At 32.4% G+C, this 20384-nt stretch overlaps 1 protein-coding gene across 4 annotated transcripts in view; it reads right to left on the bottom strand.

The window, feature by feature from the left end:
- The window catches only part of LOC132906943 (protein kinase C and casein kinase substrate in neurons protein 1), a 58112-nt gene that overhangs the window by 17349 nt on the left and 20379 nt on the right, over window positions 1-20384 (bottom strand). Inside the window, exon 1 of one of the 4 annotated variants that reach the window (XM_060959621.1) lies at window positions 9521-9795. The exons of the other annotated variants lie outside the window; for them this stretch is intronic. The gene's annotated coding sequence lies outside the window, so the exon portion shown is untranslated. Of the gene's footprint in view, window positions 1-9520; window positions 9796-20384 lie in introns of those variants that run through there. 4 annotated transcript variants of the gene reach the window in all.

Below are 20384 nucleotides of genomic sequence, written 5' to 3'. Positions count from 1 at the left end.
CTTTCTCTATCTAAGCAGATAATCGTGCTTTTTATATTATCATTTAAAACATTACATTTCATCTTAATCCATTATAAGCTAACGTTGTTTACGCAACATTTTGCTTGCAAATCTTTATCAATCATTTTACATTATCGAATTCCGTGCTTTAACGTCGTAGCTTTGAAGGAGAATTCGAAAGATTTGCTCATCACCGTTTCTTTCATCTAAATTCTACAATTTTATGAAATTTAAAGAAATTGAAGCACGCGTAACATTATGATGAACTGTTGCTTGGTCCTTAACAGCTTGAAACTGTTGTCAAGAGAAAGGACAGAGGTAAACTACTTTTAAACAGATTGTTCATTAAGGCACGCGCAATAGCAAGAGATCAGAAATCTGTTTGGCGGGAATTTGTGTCGCGATGCAGCAAGAACAATGCTGGGAATAGAACAACCGAGGAAATGGATGGCCTTAAAAGCAACCTCGTACACGAATCGTCGAGGAACAAGTAAGAACTTTACGTGTATCGAATTCCTTTTGGAACCAACTATGCGCTTCGTCCTCATCTTTTCGGCCCGAGAAGAAATATCTTTCTGACCCAATTCTCCAATCGTAATTATATCTTCATTTATAGAAGCAAGAACGATGACATTGTATAAAAATACGAACTGTGTCATAATTCTAGAAATATTCTGATGGAAGAATATATAAAAGTTTAACATGCTGTCTGCTGAACAGAGGTGTGGTTCTTCGTTAGGACTGAAATTTTGTTTCTTGAAACTTGTCCATTTTTGCGCGTGATGCCAACGTGTTAAAGAAAAGTCACGGGTTTTCTGTAATTGATTCGACAAAGATTTTTATTATCAGATTGCGGGTTTTTATGGAAATATATATCTTTATGAACATAACTATAGAAATACAATTTAAGTAGGAAGATTCGTTTTATACATTTTATATATTTTCGTGTAGCACATACATTCTCTTTTTTGTACTTTTGTATCTTTAAATTTCGAATAAACGCGTAAAACACCGCAGTTATTTATCATTTATTAATATTGATTTGATGCAAAGGCTTAATTTATAATTAAGAGAAATTTGTTGATTTCGTTTCACACATATATGTAGTTCGTTCTTATTGAAATGTCCAATTTATGTGGAAAGCTTCAGCAAGTAAGATAATATTTTCTATTACAAAATGATGCTCACTTCTACGTGACTGACAGCTATCGACAGGTTGTCGATAGTTTTGTGTTACGTAACCACACGATACTATGTTACGATCAATTTTCCCAACTTACTATACAGGAACATGTTTCATTTTAATTCAATAACGAAATCAATAAACACTTGTGTCTTTACGTGTATAAGCACATTTTAATGAATGTAAATGTTCTAAACTTAATTTAAGATCTAGACACAAATTTTTGTCAATTGTTCATGAGTAAAAAATTCTGACCGATTGATTATTTCAATTGCCACGTGTATATTATGAAACCAACAAATGTCTTGATGTAATACTTATGAACGATAGTGTACTTTAGAGGAAATAGGGTGCGAGTTGACCTCTCGCCTGGAACTTCTTAACTGGTTCCTCGAAGTAGTTCTCTGGAGCGTCTCAAAGAGGCCCGGCAACATGATTGTGTAGGAAAATGAGCTTCTTTCTGTAGCAACACGTTGAGCAATTCATGTTTTCAATACCCTTACCAAGTGAAATAGATTCGCGAACGGTGTGAACGTGTGAGTGTGTCATTCATGGAATCATCTTCTGGGTAGTCTGATGACTTTCAACGAACCAGTGCGGGTCAACATACTCGGCAAACACCGAGAAATTTTCCCCTTCGGTCCGACATCGTCTTATCGATCGCCTAGTTTTTTGTCGAATCAGGAAAATGAGGCAATTTTTATCGAAAGAAAGAAATATTTCGGTAAATAAAGAAACAACTTCTAAGGAAAGAAATATCTACTTTTTAAAGGAAAAAGGTGAAATAAAACTGGAGGAATATTTTTGAAAGATACAAATATCGTAAGAAACATAAAGTAAATAGAAAATAAAATTTGTAGATTTTATGGACTGAATATTAATTCTATTCCACGGTTTGTATATGCAAAATTATACTTCAATAAGTTATTAACTAAACTACATATATACGTATTTGCTTTCAGTAATCAGCTAAAACTTATTTTAATCAACGCTTACCTATCTATTTCTGGCGCTATATAAATAATGCATTATTAAATGGAATGAATGATAATAAACGAAGATTGATAACTATGATAGAGGTTTAATAAGTTTCAATTTGCTAATTATTGAAGTCGGAGCGTTTGGCAATGAAAGATTGCAAATGGTAATTTGTCGTCGACACGAGGTTACTGGAGATCGACCTGGTTACTGTTTTCATTTCGTCCTTGAATTTATGTGCGGTATCCGTATAATACACTCAATTTTACGGCACGATCGAAATAAATGGGCTAATGCGTTTTTTTCCTTGCTTTGATAAAGAGATTGAAAGTAAAGTGTGACTATTATACATCGAAAGTTTTATAAAGAATTTAATTGAAAGTTTTGTTAAGAATTTAAAAAGAGGAAATTTTTTTGAAATGGAGAAGATTATTATAATTAATCGTTGACATTGAGCTAACATTTAACTATTTACTAACTTAGTAATTTAATAATTAGTAATTACATATTTATATATTATAATGTAATTATGTATATTACAATAATCTTTAATAAATTCTTTTGAGTGAAAAAATGTTGTACCATTAATCCGAAATTTAATAATTTAGTAACTTGGTGATTTAATAATTTAGCCAATATTTTATCTTATACTCTAGAGCACAAAGTAATTCCCTAAATATAGATGTAGGTTAAGACCAGTATTGAATTTCGATAAATCAGCGAATTAATGTCAATTTATCGTATTAACCGTTGCATAACGTAAAAATTATCGTTTGATTATTTTAGACAAGTTATAATTTCATAATTGAAATTTAATTTAAAAAGATATTTTTCCAATTATATTCACAGCAAAACTTAATTTGGAATATCCCATTTTTCAATTATATGCGTGCAGGAAACGTTGCGATATAATGCTCCATTATTTCCCAGTTTTGTTTACACTTTTGGCTTACTTTAGAGGCTGAATGCGAAAGCTTTTAGGTAAATTACCAGATTTTTAAACGTCCGAAGAAGAATTTATATCGCAGATTTTCAGCCATTATAATTTTCTCTCCTCGAAGATAATAATCGCAAACAAATTAATTTTAATATCAGAAAAAGAACTAATACCAGAAAAATTCTAAAAAAGATTAATTCTACATTTTTCGTTTGTAAATTAGGTCATTCTTTATAAATATATTTTCAAATCATTTATATTAAAAGATTTCAATGTAAAGTAGAAAGATTAACATATCGATAATAAAGGGAAAAATACCTATTATATATAATAAAAATGATATAATATAAAATATAATATATATAATATAACGTATTAGGTTGTTTCAAAAGTTTTTTCCCGTTGCAATAGAATAAAATGGATCGTACATGATTCGAAAAAATAATATAAAACAAATAATGTTATGGATCTATTATTTCCTAATAAAACGAAAGAAACCTAATATATATAATATAAAAATGACTTTTTTTCTCTTGAGTGTACCTAGAATTGCAAGAACGAAAGTCAGAATGTTTGTTAGAAGCATTCTTTTCAGAATTTAAGATACAACGTTGCAATTAGGCCAAGCTTCTCCCACTGACCTTGGACAAGAAACCCTTTAGGTCATGACGTCATACATTGTTCAGAGTTGTGTTGTGGTAGGTCACGTCACTACATTTCAAAATCGTACAAATATTTGTCGAGCAACAGAATTATATAGAAGAAAAAAGTAAACAAGGAATCTTGATCAAATTGACTGTTTGCTCTGTCGTGGCCACAGAATCTATACTTAATAGAACTTTATATACCTATTGAGATATCAAATATTTAATAATCTTACAGTATAATATAAAATTTACTGAATTTGCCTATGAAGCGATAAATCAATAAATTTGTATCGTAGATATAAATGCTAGCTTTATATCAGCTATCGTAATTAAGAGAATGTAAATACATAGTATTATCTTGGAGATTAGCAAATTTTCATATGGGACATGTCGTCATTTTTTAAGCAAATAATTTTTTAATTACATTAGAAATAACTGAGTTTCCTAATATTAACCCATGGAGGTACAGTAATTATGATTTCATTAAACTGATGCATAATTAGATTTTATTTCATATTCAATGGAATTTAATACTTACAATTACATGCTGTTTAAGTCTAAAATATGCAAATGCATATAAGATACAAAAGACTTATAGGTGCAAACTTCTTCGATCAATCGGATGTAAGGGAATAAACAAAAAAGGTATTCATCTTATTGTGTAACACATTTTATACATTATATCGTTATCGTTCCTTTCGAAAAAATAATTATATTTATTACATCGCAGATATTATAAAATATGCATTAGAAATATAAGATTGTAATCACAATTCATCAGTGTTCCGCCTAGCGTGAATAAAAAATTCACATGAAACCAACGCAATTCGTGTTTTCCATATTTATTACCATTTACTATCTATGATTAAATGACTTGCGAAATTTCTTTTCATTGATTTATCGTAAAGGTTCTATGAACAAGAAAAGAGGAACAGGAAGTAATGCACTGTAAAAAGATGTGAGAGAGAAATCGTCGAATGAAAATAGTACAGGACAGGGTTTATGTGTATAGATTGCGAACGAGGGTTCTGAACAAAAAGAAAGGATTTGAATCCAGATCGATGGTAAAACAAGTCTTGACAAAAAGCTCTTTTGTTCGGGAAGACAGCCTCTTGAATTGAAGGATGTATGCAACTTTGTGTAGCTATGCCAATTTCTGTCTTCGTTTACAATCGTTGTCTATTCTTTTCAGCTTTATTCATGCAACTTGCAATGAGAGTAATTACAGCAAATTTTATTTAATTCCTTATCTGATGCAAACCATATTATAGAAGTTCAACTGAACACAACTAAAACAATCGTAGAACTACTTTCGAGTAATCTTTGGAAAGACCTCAAAAGCTTAAACGAGACACAGAACTACTAAGGATAAGATCATCTAATTAGTCGATCCTTTAATTACCCGAAGCACCGTAGTATGACAAATCACGAATTGCTGGCCAAGAGGCTGAATAGAGAAGCCATGATTATTACAATTATCCCTCTCTCTTTTTCTCCTTCTTCTTCCAAGCCATTTCCTGTTCTCCAAATTCCTTTCATCGTAAGTATTAAATAAGTTTCCGGCTAATAAAAATTCTAACACGAAGACACTTGTACCATTGTAGCATCGTTATGTTTGCTCTTGTTGGTTTACATCAAAAGTGACATATCTCAGTCGCATCAATGGAACTCTAAAGTTCATTGAAGTTTGAAGAAGGATATTGTTGTAAAGATAATTATTGCTTCTTTCTTTTTCTTTATCATTAATAACGTATTATTTCAAAGCTTATTTTGTCGATGAAATAACATGAAGAGTATCATAACCCAGAATCGGAGTAGTAAATATGAATTTATCGAGTTAAATGAGAATATTATAATATTTTTCATAAAGCTCGATGTTTTATTATACCAATTTTCTGTCAAGCCACTTCTTGTTTTCCGAATTCTTTTCATCGCGAGTAGTAAGTAAATTTCGGGTAACTGAAATTCCAACAAAAGCTTGGAAAATGGATGAGAGTAGCGAGTGGAGTGATACAGGAAAAGACTTGAAATATTCGGGGCGTAAAGATTCCGACAAATTTCAGTGCCATGTTTCATCTCCAGGCAGTCAAGTTGCCTCGTCGCTGAGATCTCATTTTAACCGGTGCTCCGACGAAATCTACGTGAATCAGTCAGCCACGAAACGTTTATAATTTCGCTTGCAACCGAAATTGTGATAACGCAGAAAAATTTGAAAATTCTTTTGAAACCACGGGTACTGTTCTATTCATTTGTTGAATCGTTTGGAGGCTATGTTTTTATGTTTTGCTTGTTAAAGTCACTGTAGATATCGGTAATTAACATCACCCTGCCTATACACAGGGTCAGATCCCTAGTACAGGGGGAGCGATTATTCCATGAGCGATGATAGAATTAGCTCGTAGTCGAGAAAAGCCAAGGTTAATAATCAGTATTAGGGCATCGTGAGAGCTTGATTAACGCTAATGTCGATCTGAATCGAACTTGGACGATATAATTCACAAACAATTTTAGAAAGAAACATACGATCTCGTTTATATGGAAAAATAGAGATTGATAAACTCTAGAAACTGGTAATCTATATCTCTAACATTTCTACAGAAAATTAAACACCGATGTTCTAAATCTATAAAATGCTTATGAAAAATTACAAATTGCTCATTTCGATCGCTTTGATAGTTCTACTGTTAAATTATAGAAAATTTAATCAACTGAATTTCACGCGCTATTGATTAGACAATTATTCGGTACTACTTGAACTAATGATCTCTCATACTTTTCAGATCTTGATTAAATCAAAACCGTCTTTAATATAAAACGAAAAGGATGCTTGCGTTCGCGATAAAAAGAAAAAAGAAAAAGAAGAAAGAGAAGGAGGAGAGAAGGAAGAAGAGATGCATAAGGGAGAATATTCGAAGAGCAAGCGTGCGCGACTGTGTAACGAAGCGCATCTGTAATACGCGTCTGCACACGTAATAACATACGAAAATAACGAAAGAGGGAGGTTAACGTGTTGCAGCATTCATCGTGCCAAGCTTCTCGTCCCTTTACAACTTCCTTCAAATTACCAACTTATACGCGGTGTGTTTGTCACTCGAGCAACTTTGAGGTATTTCAAAAACCTGGATAATTGGCTGTTTACCACTCTTCACCTTCTACACACTACGTTTCTCTTTTCATTAATGAGAATTATTCGAATAAGGACGATTTTAAGTTAAACTTAATTATAGAATTTATGAAATCTAATGACTTTTATTCTTGAATTACATCTTCAACTTTTTCGCTTTAGTTTTAGATTAATTTTGTTCTTACGATATTAATTTCTAAAGAATTGTTAAAATCTATGAATATTAAGCTGTCTTGTGTTGTTTGCACTACTTTTACAGTACCTTTTAATGTGTTTGATGCATGACGATACAATGGAATATTTGTTTTATGATTGATTAACGATAACTTCTTTCTATAATTATTTCACATAAGCTAGTACATATTAGAAATATTCCATGTTAATTAATTTAATAATTAGTGTAATCTGTTATAATTATTATAGATAACAGTATGATATATGATTTTATTGTAAATGATAAACATTTGAATTTTATTTTGTGCTTTCTTAAACACAGAGGAATCGCAATTTTTTCTATTATCCAATGGAATATCGTATTTCCACGATTAAATACAATAACGAATAAGCATTGCACGCGGTTACAATAATTAGCACTATAATTAATATCTTTCTAAAACGAAGCTAACCGACCGACAACCATTACGGAGGTAGCATTTTAAATAAGCCGGGAGCATATCCGAGTCTATGTTTTTCTTTCTCGTTGAATTATGGTAAACCGCTAGCCATGCTCCTCTACTAGGCTACATTCGAAATTAACTGTATCCTTCGCAGAGGAAATGCAGTCTCTGGACGCGTCTACCTCATGCTTACTGTGTAATTTCCCCTTTTTCTATTTTATTTTCGCTCGCGTGAACATAATCCGCACACTATACCGGAATTTAAAATCAAGCTTTCGAAGAATTGATACGCGTCATTATCCTTCAGCAACGCATGGTATGCGTATTCCATATTAATTCATTTACAAACGAATACAAATGTAAGGAAACATCGCTAGGGCTGAAGCACGTACTTGATTAATTTTCAAATTCCATTTTCTCGAAAATGAAGCATTTTACGAACAAATTTTATTCTACATTTTCGACATATTTTTTTTAACTAAATATCATCCCCTTACCTATTATACCAGGATTACTGGAACACCCTATATAAGCGAGGATGTTGCGCACATAACAATGCATCCAGTTATCGAAGCGTATCCTTGATTCACTCCCCTATACGTAAATACTTGGAACATTCCATGTGCGCACACTTTACAGCCATGCTCCGCATTTCTACGTTCGTGTTTGTTCTGTCGTGTGAATCGTTCGATAAATTTATCATAATATAAATATGTACATCGCTGTAGTTAATTTTATGTTGGGACACCTTATACAGGATACGGCCGAATAACATGTAAAAGCGTGCAGGACATGATTCCTTGCAAGAAAATAAGAAAGAAATATAGAATAAAACTTTTTCGTTCTCGGGTTAGTTTATGAGAAAATCGATTTTGAAAATTTATCAAGTATAGCTGGACATGGCTAATTCCGGATTACAGAGGATTAAATAATCGATATGAGGTCATTCTACGTGTGAAAATAAGTCGAATATAAACATGTTCGAACTCTATTTTCTTGAAAATAAAGCGTTAAACGAAAAAATTGTATTTCATATGTTTTACTTATTTTCCTTTCTATTCCTTCTATTTCTTTTCCAGAATAACATCCTATTGATTGTTTACTCATATCCATACCATAGCAATTAGCTATGATCAAGCATGATTGATGAATTTTCAAACTCGATTTTCTCGAAAACTAAACCAAAAATAAGAAACTTTATTATTTTCTTATTTTTTCATAAGAAATCACGTTGTGTCCGCTTTCACGTGTTATTCGGCTGTGCCTTTTAGATCCACAAATCAAAAGTCGCAGATGCAACAGTGTATAAAAAAATGATAGTAAATATACGACTTTTAAACTCAATTCATCAAGTATAAATACATCCTAAGACTAACTAATTCTATATTTGGACTCCCCTATATACACAGGATGGTCTAAAAATTAGTCCCTCCGATTTTTCAAACACTTCCGATCGATAGACAAAAGAATGTTTTGAACAAAAGTTAATCAACTTTCAATCGACTATAAAGTTGCAATATTAAAAAGTTTTTTATATTGCAATTTGCAGTCGATTGAAAGTTGATTAAGTTTTGTTCAAAACATTCTTTTGTCTGCAATCGACTGCAAATTGCAATATGAAGAACTTTTTAATATTGCAACTTTATAGTCGATTGAAAGTTGATTAACTTTTGTTCAAAACATTCTTTTGTCTGTCGTTCGGAAGTATCTGAAAAATCGGGGGATTGATTTTTAGATCACCCTATATATATTTATAGCCGCAAAGAGTTTTCCAATTAAATCTTGTACGTTTCCATTCATCAACAAGACGATAGTAAGTATACAACTTTCAAATATTCACTTTATCAAGTATAAAAACACTGTTAAAATAATTAATTCTATGCTTGGAACACCCTATATGCCCATAAACGACACGCTAATTAAATCCTGCACGTTTCCATTCGTCACGATAGTTCGTCGCACGCGCAGCAAAGTATGTACATACATTCATACACAAGAAGACGGTAGTAAGTATACAACAGAGAGGATTTTTACCTCGCCTGGATGGCATGGTTGAGCAACGATCCTCGTGAAACGGAACAATTTTCTTAATTCACACCAACAGTACGGAATTACGGCACCGGTTCGATATCATTGAAACGCGCCACTGAAATGCGCCACTGAAATCACCGCATACTTTCGGTCGGTTTGAGAAAGCCTGATGAATCGGACGCGAAGTTTATAAATAACGCGTCGACTGAGAGAACGCGAAGGAAATCCACACTGTACGACGCGACGGTTCAAAGTAAACTGACTCGACTGACTGAACTGACGACGTTTCTCTCTCCAGAACTCGACTACCTCCGAGGCTCAACGAGAGTGGAAAAAGCAATACGCACACGGCGCGATGTTGTATTATATGTTCGCCAGAAAGGACATGCAATTAGTCGAAACGATAATAATAGCTAACACCTCATACTGTATTCTACGATTTAATCACATCTAGCTACCAGCAAATTCATATGTTTTTAAAAGATTTTACGTTAATAACTTTGAGATTAGTTTCGTAAAATATATATAGCGATTCACTGAAAATATTAGGTTGGAGGTAATCACATATACTGGTAAATATTAGGTAGGTAGGAAAAGTTTTTTTTCGTTTTATAAGAAAATAATGGGTGCGTAACAATTTTTGTTTTATATTCCTGTTACATTTGTTCCGATAGAACAAAAAATGTTGTGCATCTATTATTTTCTTATAAAACGAAAGAAACTTTTCGGGCAACCTAATATTTAGACATTTACCATAAATTTAATATTGTATGTATAACACAGAATTATAACATTATATCTTGCGTGCATTTAATATACATTTATATATCGTAAGTATATATATATATATAGATAGATAAATAGGTATACAGTATATATATACACAGTCATGTTTAATCGAGAACGCTCAAACACATGGAAAAATACGAATGATACGAAAAAATGTTTCAGAGATTGCATGAAATCGACGGGACATATGCTGTACCCTTGTCAAATTTTGAAATATACTGTGAAGTTCATATTAAAATTTTTTAACGGGAAACTGTATTTTTATTACGTGTATTTTTATTTCTTGGTAGCTGGCATTGAGACGTTTCCAAAACACGTTTCCAATTCGTGTCTTTCGCACCATCTGTTATCGAGATATGAACATTCATATCGCCAACATTAACGTTGCTCGATGTATACCGCAGAGACACAAAAAGGAAGTTTCTCATAATCATAATCCTAATACGCAGTTTTTCAACGTTTCTGAAACACTCGGTCAGTACCGGGCAGTCAATTTAGCTAATTCCTTGTATTGCGCGCTTCAATTTGTAAGTTCATATATCTCAAAAGCGGGTTATGCGGAAGATACAATTTTCAAGTGTTTTGAAAACATCTGAATGTCAGCTAGATTGAAACAAATTTGGACATGTATATACAAATTATAAAAATTACAAAAGATATTCTACAAATATATAGTTAGCAAAAATTTAGTATACAGCATGAATCTTAAACATATAATAAGCGTTAAAAGTTGAATACCTGTGTAAGTCTGTGCGTTTGCGGAAGAATGATTGTGGACTTACTGAGTCACACGCGAGGTGTTTAAAAATTTATGGAGCAAAGTGAGTGGTCTTATCAGGCTGCCGTAGATTGATATTCGTTCTTGCGGAGAAAAACGGGGAGAGATAAAAGTTTTGTGCTTTTTTCCGGGCAAGATAAGGTAGATCGAAAGAAATTCTTTTTTTAGGCGATGACATTCGGAAGATTTCAAGATACTTCCTATTTCTCCATTTTTTAATTTTTTATATCAAAACATGTTTCCGATAATGGTGGAATTGTGTTCATATACGTGTATGTTATTCACAGTAAAAGTAAAGTTGAAAATATGTCGTTAATTATACGTGTTTGAAACTTGAAAACTACTGTTCGACCCATTTATCACTACGAGTGATAATTACGATGCTAATGGAAGTGTTAATGCGGTTGAGTAACCCTATTTTACATGCTGCAATATTTACTGTCTTTTATTCAAATATCTTCATCAATAATTCTTATTGAAGTTAAAATTTTCAAACTTCTAAAATATAATCACTACATCAAGATTCATCTATTCAATGTAATACTTTGCAATTTTTATTGACGCCTGCTTTCAAGAAATTAAGTTCCAAATATAAAAAAAAAAAAGGAAACAAAATCCTTAATTTTAGGAGAAGCAAATATTTTTAGTGAAAGGATAAAGTACGTTCTTCTACAAATAGTTGCGAAATTTCTTAACCAAAAAGAATTGAGGTAAAAAAAGGAATCCAAATGTAGCAACAAGATTAAGTTGGAAGAAAACAACTTCCTATAAAAACTTACAACGTACAACTCATTGAATTAAATCGAATGTTGAATTTCAAATGACACATGATTCAATCTGCGCAATTGATCCAAAGCAATAAAACGACGAATCGATGAATCCTCGGTGTTACACGCGCGAAACCAACATTGCTATGGCCGAAGGTCTGGCGCACGCTTTAACCGCTAATCGATTAAGAACAGAAGAGAGCCTGCGTAACTACCACTCCTTCATCGTAAAAATTTATTTGCTTACACTGCTAATTAGCCCCACGGCGTTATATGCGTCCTTTATATCGCAAATCGGTCAAGGATGGTTAATTTTTTTCAAGCAATTATGAATGATACAAATTGAATTTATGATCTTTTGAAAATGATAAAAATAGATACATATCATATTTAAAATAACTAATAATAGTGTTTTAATGTCTTAATTTGACAATTAATTTTACGGATCAGTGAATATACAGACTATCAAATTAAAAAACATAACCATATTTACATAAGGAGATAATTAAAAGAGAATAGTGAACTTTGATCAATGATTACTATTAATAGTAGTATATATCGTACTTTACAATATGACGTAAAGCAAGCTGAATTAACTGTTTAAATAAGCATAACTTTTGTTGAATCATGTAGACTTGATATTTGTTATTCATGCTGGCTATCGTTTGATCACGAAGCTTTATGTTGTAAGGCATAAAAACAAACTTTAATATCCATGTAGTCAAAGATCATTGGAAAATATAAATCTTCATTACAAGAATAGTTTATATGAAAAGTATGTATATAGGAAATAAATGAATTATGTAATAAGTTTTTGTATTTAAAATTTGTATTATATTAATAAAAATTTTATTTCCTTCTTTCCACCTAATACCATCTAATCGCACAAATCAACTGCCATCATCGATTACTAATGGCAAATATCAAACAGTAAAAGATTCTTGAAAATTTATCTGATAGATTCATTAAACATACACTGATGCAAATATAATTTTCTTAAACTTATATATTTATAGACATTTGATGGTTGATATCATTATTATGAAACGAATAACTTTTTGTAATAATCTATGTACATACACAAAAGTGTTCCGTATAACGCGATTTACTATTTTTCTGTCATTTGCTGCCATGTAATAAAAAGTGTTTTGAACAGTACTTTAATATCGTCGAGTGTACTGCAAATGACGATAAAAAGAATCCCGAAAATACTTTATTTTCAGAACGAAAGCAAGGTCAGCTTGTGTAACATAAATAGGACCATATGTTGTTTTTCTTCGTGAAAGTGTAGGAAACTTAATGGCAAATTAAAAAAGCATATTACACAATATTTTATTTTATAATATGAACTTGATACCAGGTTTGTAATGTAAGTACACTTGCAAATTGTTCAAATTTCATATCGCCTTCCATAGTACAACATTTTGCTCTTTTGCAGAAGTTTGAATGACTTGCTGTTATTAGAGTGTCTGGGCGTATAACACTACATGCTGTAATAATTCTCTGTTTCTGACCTGTATGTAATATCCTGAAATGTATCAACGAATGAAATATTATTTCCATTACCTACCTAGTATTAAATGTAATATCAGGTTGGTAAAAATATCATGCAATATGCTTTTGGAATTTGTCGTAAGTCCAATTTCATAAAAAAATACAACGTATGGTCCTATTTATGTTGCCTAAGGTGAGCCTGGTTTCGCTATGAAAACAAACTGTTTTCGGACATTTTTTTGTCATCATTTGTAGCACACTCGACACCTCGACGGCTTAAAACATTTTTTGTTACATGTTCGTAAATGACAGAAAAATAGTGAGTCGTAGAGCAGCACGTGTGATCATATTATGATGCTTAAATTATTATTAGCACAGCGATTTATTACGATAGATAAGACGGAGTGGATTTGAACGTAAAAGTGAATAAGAAAAAACGGAAAATAACCTTTGAGTGAAACAAGCTTTCTAACTGCTTATGGTAACGAATTTAGTTGGCTTCGGATAACCTGACCAACATTGCCGGCATTATAGCATCCATAGCACGTGCGTGTTAGTCCAGTTTGATTAAGCTTCGGTTGCATTTCGCTAACTGTTATGTAAGCTGAAGGCGCACGCTTTCTTCGAATTCGGGAATTATCTTCGTCAGCGAAATAGCTCGTGTTGTTGAAATTGAGATAAATGGTTTCCCCGGTTTTCTTCAGTAGAAATAATACACTCTTTCCTATTTCGTAGCACGATGTTAATAGATAGAGGTTTTCTCTATTTTGAAGGAAAATATTATTATGAAATTTTCGTATTTTATATACGTACTGATTTGTACATTTGTATTGGAACTTCTCTTGTTTTCTAATGTAAGATTAGTGGAAATGTTTTGAAATGTTAGTAATAGTACACTTTTTTTATAATATTTCCATTATAATATATATTAATATAATTATAATAAATTATAATTATAATTAGTTCAATAATTTTAGTAAATCCGATACACAAATTTAAGGATCTATCGATATATAATTTTTGCTACTAGTAATTGGCACTTGGTTAATTTACGAGTAACTTTGTAAGTATCTATAGCAAACTATTTTTTCTTTTTTAATTATAACGTATAGCAGTTTCGAAAATTCGGTAAATCTAATAGGAAAATTCCCCGCAAAAAAGGAGGAAGAGAATTTGTTGCTCCTTCGCTATTTATTCTTGTCATTTAGTAATCTAGCAATTGGCACCTTTTTAATTTGTAAGTGGGGTCGTCGTATAAGGAAAAAGCGTACTACGTTTCTTGTCTCTATTGATTAAGTTACCAATAGAGCGTACAAAGGGGGTTGGCTTCCTCGACTGCCGTAGCTTGATGGTTCGAGAGGCCCTATTTGTGTTCAATCCTGTTATAAATCTGACGATGATTATATTGCACATGGTAGGAGAACCGCTTATGTACCTCTGCACTTTACATGCACGGATTCGTACTATGTCCACGGTTAACGAACTCTCACAGACGAAGAAGAAGAAGAAGAGCCCGAACTCCGTGTGTTGGACATTTTACGACATCGTGTGAAGCTCCAGTAATGATCGTCATTCGCGAAAGGAACTTGGGTTCGTAGATTTTTATTGCACGAAGACACGTTTACGCGCTATAAAATTTGATCATCTTGCAAGATTGTATGCGCTTCATCTTTGGAAAGACATAAGAATTAATTTATTTAAATTACATATTACATTGATTTATTGACTCGTTTGTGTCTGAGAGTACATGACATGGGTTATGACGTATCGTAATAGTGGATAATAGTCGAAGTGTTTGTATAAAGTTTTATGTAATAAGGTAGTAATTCCTCATTCTTACTATAAATTTAAAAAATTTCAGCATTCTAAGAGGTACGTAGTTGGATGTCAAATACATCCCCGACACAAGTAGAGAATCCTGTAATTCTGAAATGCTCTCTAAAAAGAAAGACCGAACCACGGAACTACACACCAGGCTTCGTTTTCTCTACGACAAGAACAACTCCTCCCCGACTCTAAGTAAATCTCATAAAAGAAACGGTTGTTATGAGACACTTTGTAGCTGTACTACACGTTCACAGGGTGAAGGTACGAGTGTGAAAATCGTTTGTGCAACAACTCTAGATGCAAGATACAATAATATACATCCGTGTAAAATTATTATTAAGATTAAGAAAATTCTAAAGATAAATATAAATATAGCGCGTTTTCAGACCACCGAAGAAACCATTTTAACATAAAACCAATCTAAAAATGCATATATATATACTTATACTAAATATCTTATGATTTCTATATATATATTTGGATTCGTTTTAAACTTGACCAATACAATCATGATAAACGTCATTATAGTGCTATATAATGAAATTCCAAGTTATTTCATATAAGACACAAAATATACAGTCACTAGTGGTATCTAGGTAAAAGTGTTCGAATATTTTCATAAATCTGTGTATGTTTCTACTATTAAAATGGCATTCGCAATACCTGGACAATGATACTTCGCTTCCGCCAAATGGAACAGAAACTATGATCTAACTGTTACACAGCAAAGCCGCGGAAAAAGAACGGGGCAACGGGATGTTTCCCGCTCCAAATACGGCGGGTAATTCCATCGTATGTATAATTTATTTTTCGGCGTTCGGTGTTTCGCGGAAGTTGACCGTGTGGCTTCCTGATTGAGCACTCGCCAGTTTCGAGCGCAGTCTCCTTCTGAACCGTCCCGCGATCTTCATATAGGTAATGCATGCAAACTCAGTCTGATCGGCTTAATGAGGATGTACTCCGTCTGAATGACGAGTGTAAATTACGCGCTCGCGCGCTCATCGTCTCAGTGCACTGTATAAACGTCGATGTTAATATTGCACGCGGCGTTACGTCCATTCCTAGTTTTCTCTCATTCTTTCTTTTCTTCCTCCAGTATTCTTTGCTGAGTTGAATATAGCGAGCTTGTAGATTAAAGAATTAAACGAACATACCAGTTGATCTAACCAATAGATTCGTGAGATACTGGCGAAGATGATTTTGGATGGGTTGCGTTAAATATTAAAATGTGAAGGTAGTTTACATGTTCATTAGAAGAGTTTTACTCATAGAGAATTGTCGGATAAACAATTCAAAGACGAATTACTGTCTCTGTCTAGTGCTTCTCTGCTCGTAATATCAAACCAATTTTAAATTATTGATCAATCAAATCTTCACAATTACCTACATTTCGTGTAATATTCGAGTGGGTCGCCAAACTCCATCGTTCTCAAAAGCGGGTCTCGTGTCATAAAAATTTGGAGAATCCTCATCCAACCGATTCCAACCGGTCTTAGGGTTGTCGATTCATTCTAATTTCGAATTTTATTTTAAAATTATACTCTATTAATTTCGCATAAAATATTCTCCTCTTTTGACGATCAAGATGTATGTAATTTTAGTTCTGACTAATTCTGTATCCTAAATTCCCGTCAAAAGTACTCGAACGGGATGATTCGCAATTACACGCATCGAAAACGACGCAAAATAACCGTAAATTATGTTCTTTTTTCTTTGCGAACAATTAACAGGATAAAGGAAGAAACTCGATGCTATTAATAACGTGGACGTACATTGTTCCAATCTCTATAAATACTATCGCGTCGCGTAGCGTTGGTTTTGTCGTGTATTATACATAGAGATGTTCAAAGATAGTCAGTCGAGGGCTTCTTCTTTTTTTCCTTTACAGTGACACGAAAACGCTGGATTTAACGATGGGGTGACGAGAAAAAAGAAGATGATTTTTCTGACTGTGAAAGGGCCGTGCGAGTACCGAGGGAAACGTTTTTAGACGAATATTACATTTCGCCCAGTGCATAAACTCACGTTATTGTGGGTTTAGAACTCTGAAATTAAAATAGATTTTGTGCGTATGTAAGTGTAAGTTTAGTTTTTAAGGGATACGCTTTTACATGAATGCGAGATTTTTTAACCTTGCTGTGTTCTTTGGACGATTTTAAATCCAATCATGTGACTCTTTATTCTTAACAAATTTTCTTAAAGTCTTTTTATTTGCTAAAATAGAAGTAAAAACATAGAAATTCGAGACGCGCAGTAAATTTAAATACAACTATATATTCAATAATTCTCAAAATGTACATTGATCGGTGAATAAAGGAATATTTGAAAACAACGTAGCGAAAGTAAATGAATGACAGTATTGACAATATTGATAGTGTAACATTTGTAAAATGAAGGGAATAAGCAGTTGTTCGTTCAATAATTTCCATTAGTTATTTCGTGTTCTCTTAAAATAAAAGTCCTTTATTACACGACTTCTGACGTACGCAATATCGACAGCTTTAAGCAAGTAGGCGTTGACGATTCAATAAAACGGTAGTTTAGCTACCTTCGTGACACGAGGAAATGCTTGACAACATATAAGCTAAAAAGCGATTCTACTTTTACTTTATAAACAAAATAAATCTATTCTCCCTTTTCATGCATTTGTTACATTTACAGTTTATGACGATCACACTTCTTTAAATCTAATTAATTCGTATAAAAAAAAAGATATAATATCAAAATATTTATCCCTTAATGATAAGTCTAATTTTTAGTATTATAAGTAAACAATAAATGCACGGAGTATCTTCTTTAAAGATTAAAGTATATGTTTTGTACGACACGATATATAATATTAAGGACAATCGCTATGAAACCGCTAGGAAGAGTATTTTGAAATCCAAACGAGTTGCATAAGATGCAACGTTATAGAGACACGATCACCTTATTGCAGCGTGTTCGCACCGTTATTCATGATCTAGATTAATAACGTTAGATAGCATCGTTCTTGAAGCTAAGAATGATAACTGAAATTTAATTCTGCACGTAAACGCACCACTTACGACAAGAATGCACACAATTCCGGAAGTGACAGAGATTATACGTACAGGTGAAAGCGATACCTCTCGTAGAGATTGCATTCTTTCGTCGTTAAGAAACTCTAATAACGAAATTACTATCTGGTAATTACTGTAATCCATAAAATTAGCAATGAATGAATTTTTATAAAATTTTTTTATAGTTCTATAATATTTTATAGCAATCAGTTGTATAACATTAATTCTTTAATTATTCAGGGTTAATTCAAAGAAGTTCAGCAATAATTCTGTCTTTTTTTTTTTAAATAAATGGAGTATCAGAATTTTCCTATTTCTATCTTTCTGAAGACAAAACATATGTTGTAATAAAACGTATAATAATTTTCAGATTGAGCAAATCCATCACAGAGTATTCAGTATAGAGCATTCGAGGCGATTCTTATGTTAAATAGAATTGAGGAACACAATAAAAGGGCTTTATGAAGGCCACATCTGCTTCTCTCTTTTCAACAGGAAGTTGCTCCAAGTCGTTTCATGGGAAACGTACAACGAATCTAACATTCGTATCTATCTAGAAAATGAATGCGGCGAAATAAAAACTTCTCCCTATGAATGCGTACATACGTCTTCAAGTCACAATTCTTGCATTAAAAAAGTTTCTCACATAAGGCGAAAGAATTTCATAAACATATTTAGATAAAAATTTTCCTAATTAATAAGAAAAGATGTCATATACATACTTAGTTAACAAAGAGAAAATGGGAGATCAGATAGGAAGTAGAGCCAGTTGAATTTTAATTTAAATATTCTCTTGCAATGTTGATAGGACTGGATTTGGGTAGGATAAATTTATTTTAAAAAAATAGCATCGAATAAAAGATTACGTCTGATAAAAAGATTGAATAAGAGACAAAGCATTCGTAAAACACAAAAATTGATTCGTGAACGGAATCGAATGAGTGGATTATTCTATTGAAAAGATCCTCTTGGAAAAATTAACAAGTACTGTCAATGGAAATTACGTGTTATACGTCGCACGCGATAAAATGTATGAATCACTATGGTTGGCCTATGTGTTTGCATAATAATGTTTCTGAAGAATATTATGTCTGTCGATAAGATCATACTTTGAGTAATACATTTGATTAAATACAGTTACGCGTTCGATACCATATACTTGACTATACTTAACGATACTTTTCTGAAGTAAAAGCACATTATTTTCTAAGTTTCATAAAAGTATGATTGTTGTTATTACTCCTTTTACTACGTAGTCGAAAGATAAAGATCGAAGGATAATATAGATTTGTTTCTATCAAAATAAGAAATATACACAGATAAAACAAGTACAAAAATTTCAAGAGTTAAAGAGAACATGTGAAATATTGGAATTTCTAAATTAAAAATGTTTAATTTTAATATTCAGTAAAGATAGAAATAAGGAAAGGTCAAACAATCTGAAAAAGACGTTCAATCCAATTAATAATACCCATCGTGTGCGTCAATAGCAGCAAGTGGGTTAACTGTTTCAATCGATTACTACATGATATGATTTAATTTGCTTAAGGATTGTTGCTTGCTGATTTTATGATTTATCGAGAGTCATAAATAGTCATCACATATTAATTCTCTTGTTGTTCTTTAAGAAGAGATAACGTCCGCAGTTAATACCGTTTTAGGCTTCCGGATGCAAGGCGTATCGTTTTGGAAGATAGTTTTGAAGTTTTGCCAGCGAGTATATACGTGTAGCGTCAGAATGAGAGCACACGTTTGAATAAAGGGTAAATAGAAAGCACGTCTCGCTATCGCGTCCTTAAATTGTCCACCAAGCCAACTGCAACGTTGGCAAGATTTCAGACACAATTTTCAAAAAGAAATAATTTACAACAACTTAAGGTATTACATGGATGCTTAAAAATTCCAGAAAGTTTAATTTTTCACTCTAGTTTTTTTCAACCGAATTTATGTTTATGAAATCTATACATGAAACGCAATTTCTATAAAATTCAATAATTTTCGCTGTTTTTATCTTCTAGTTGTTTTATTAAAAAATCTATCGATTCATTCGCATCGTGCATGCCTTATACAGGGAAATACCAAATGATTTAAGGTTCGTTAGATTTTTGTTAGACAATCTACGTTATTAAATAAAGCTTCAATTAAAGATCTCAAGGTTAAGTGTCTTAAGG

Source organism: Bombus pascuorum, chromosome 5 (assembly GCF_905332965.1).
Source record: "Bombus pascuorum chromosome 5, iyBomPasc1.1, whole genome shotgun sequence".
NCBI classification, from domain to species: domain Eukaryota; kingdom Metazoa; phylum Arthropoda; class Insecta; order Hymenoptera; family Apidae; genus Bombus; species Bombus pascuorum.
The sequence above is the reverse complement of the archived record's forward strand: the minus strand, read 5'-3'. Positions and strand labels throughout refer to the sequence as shown.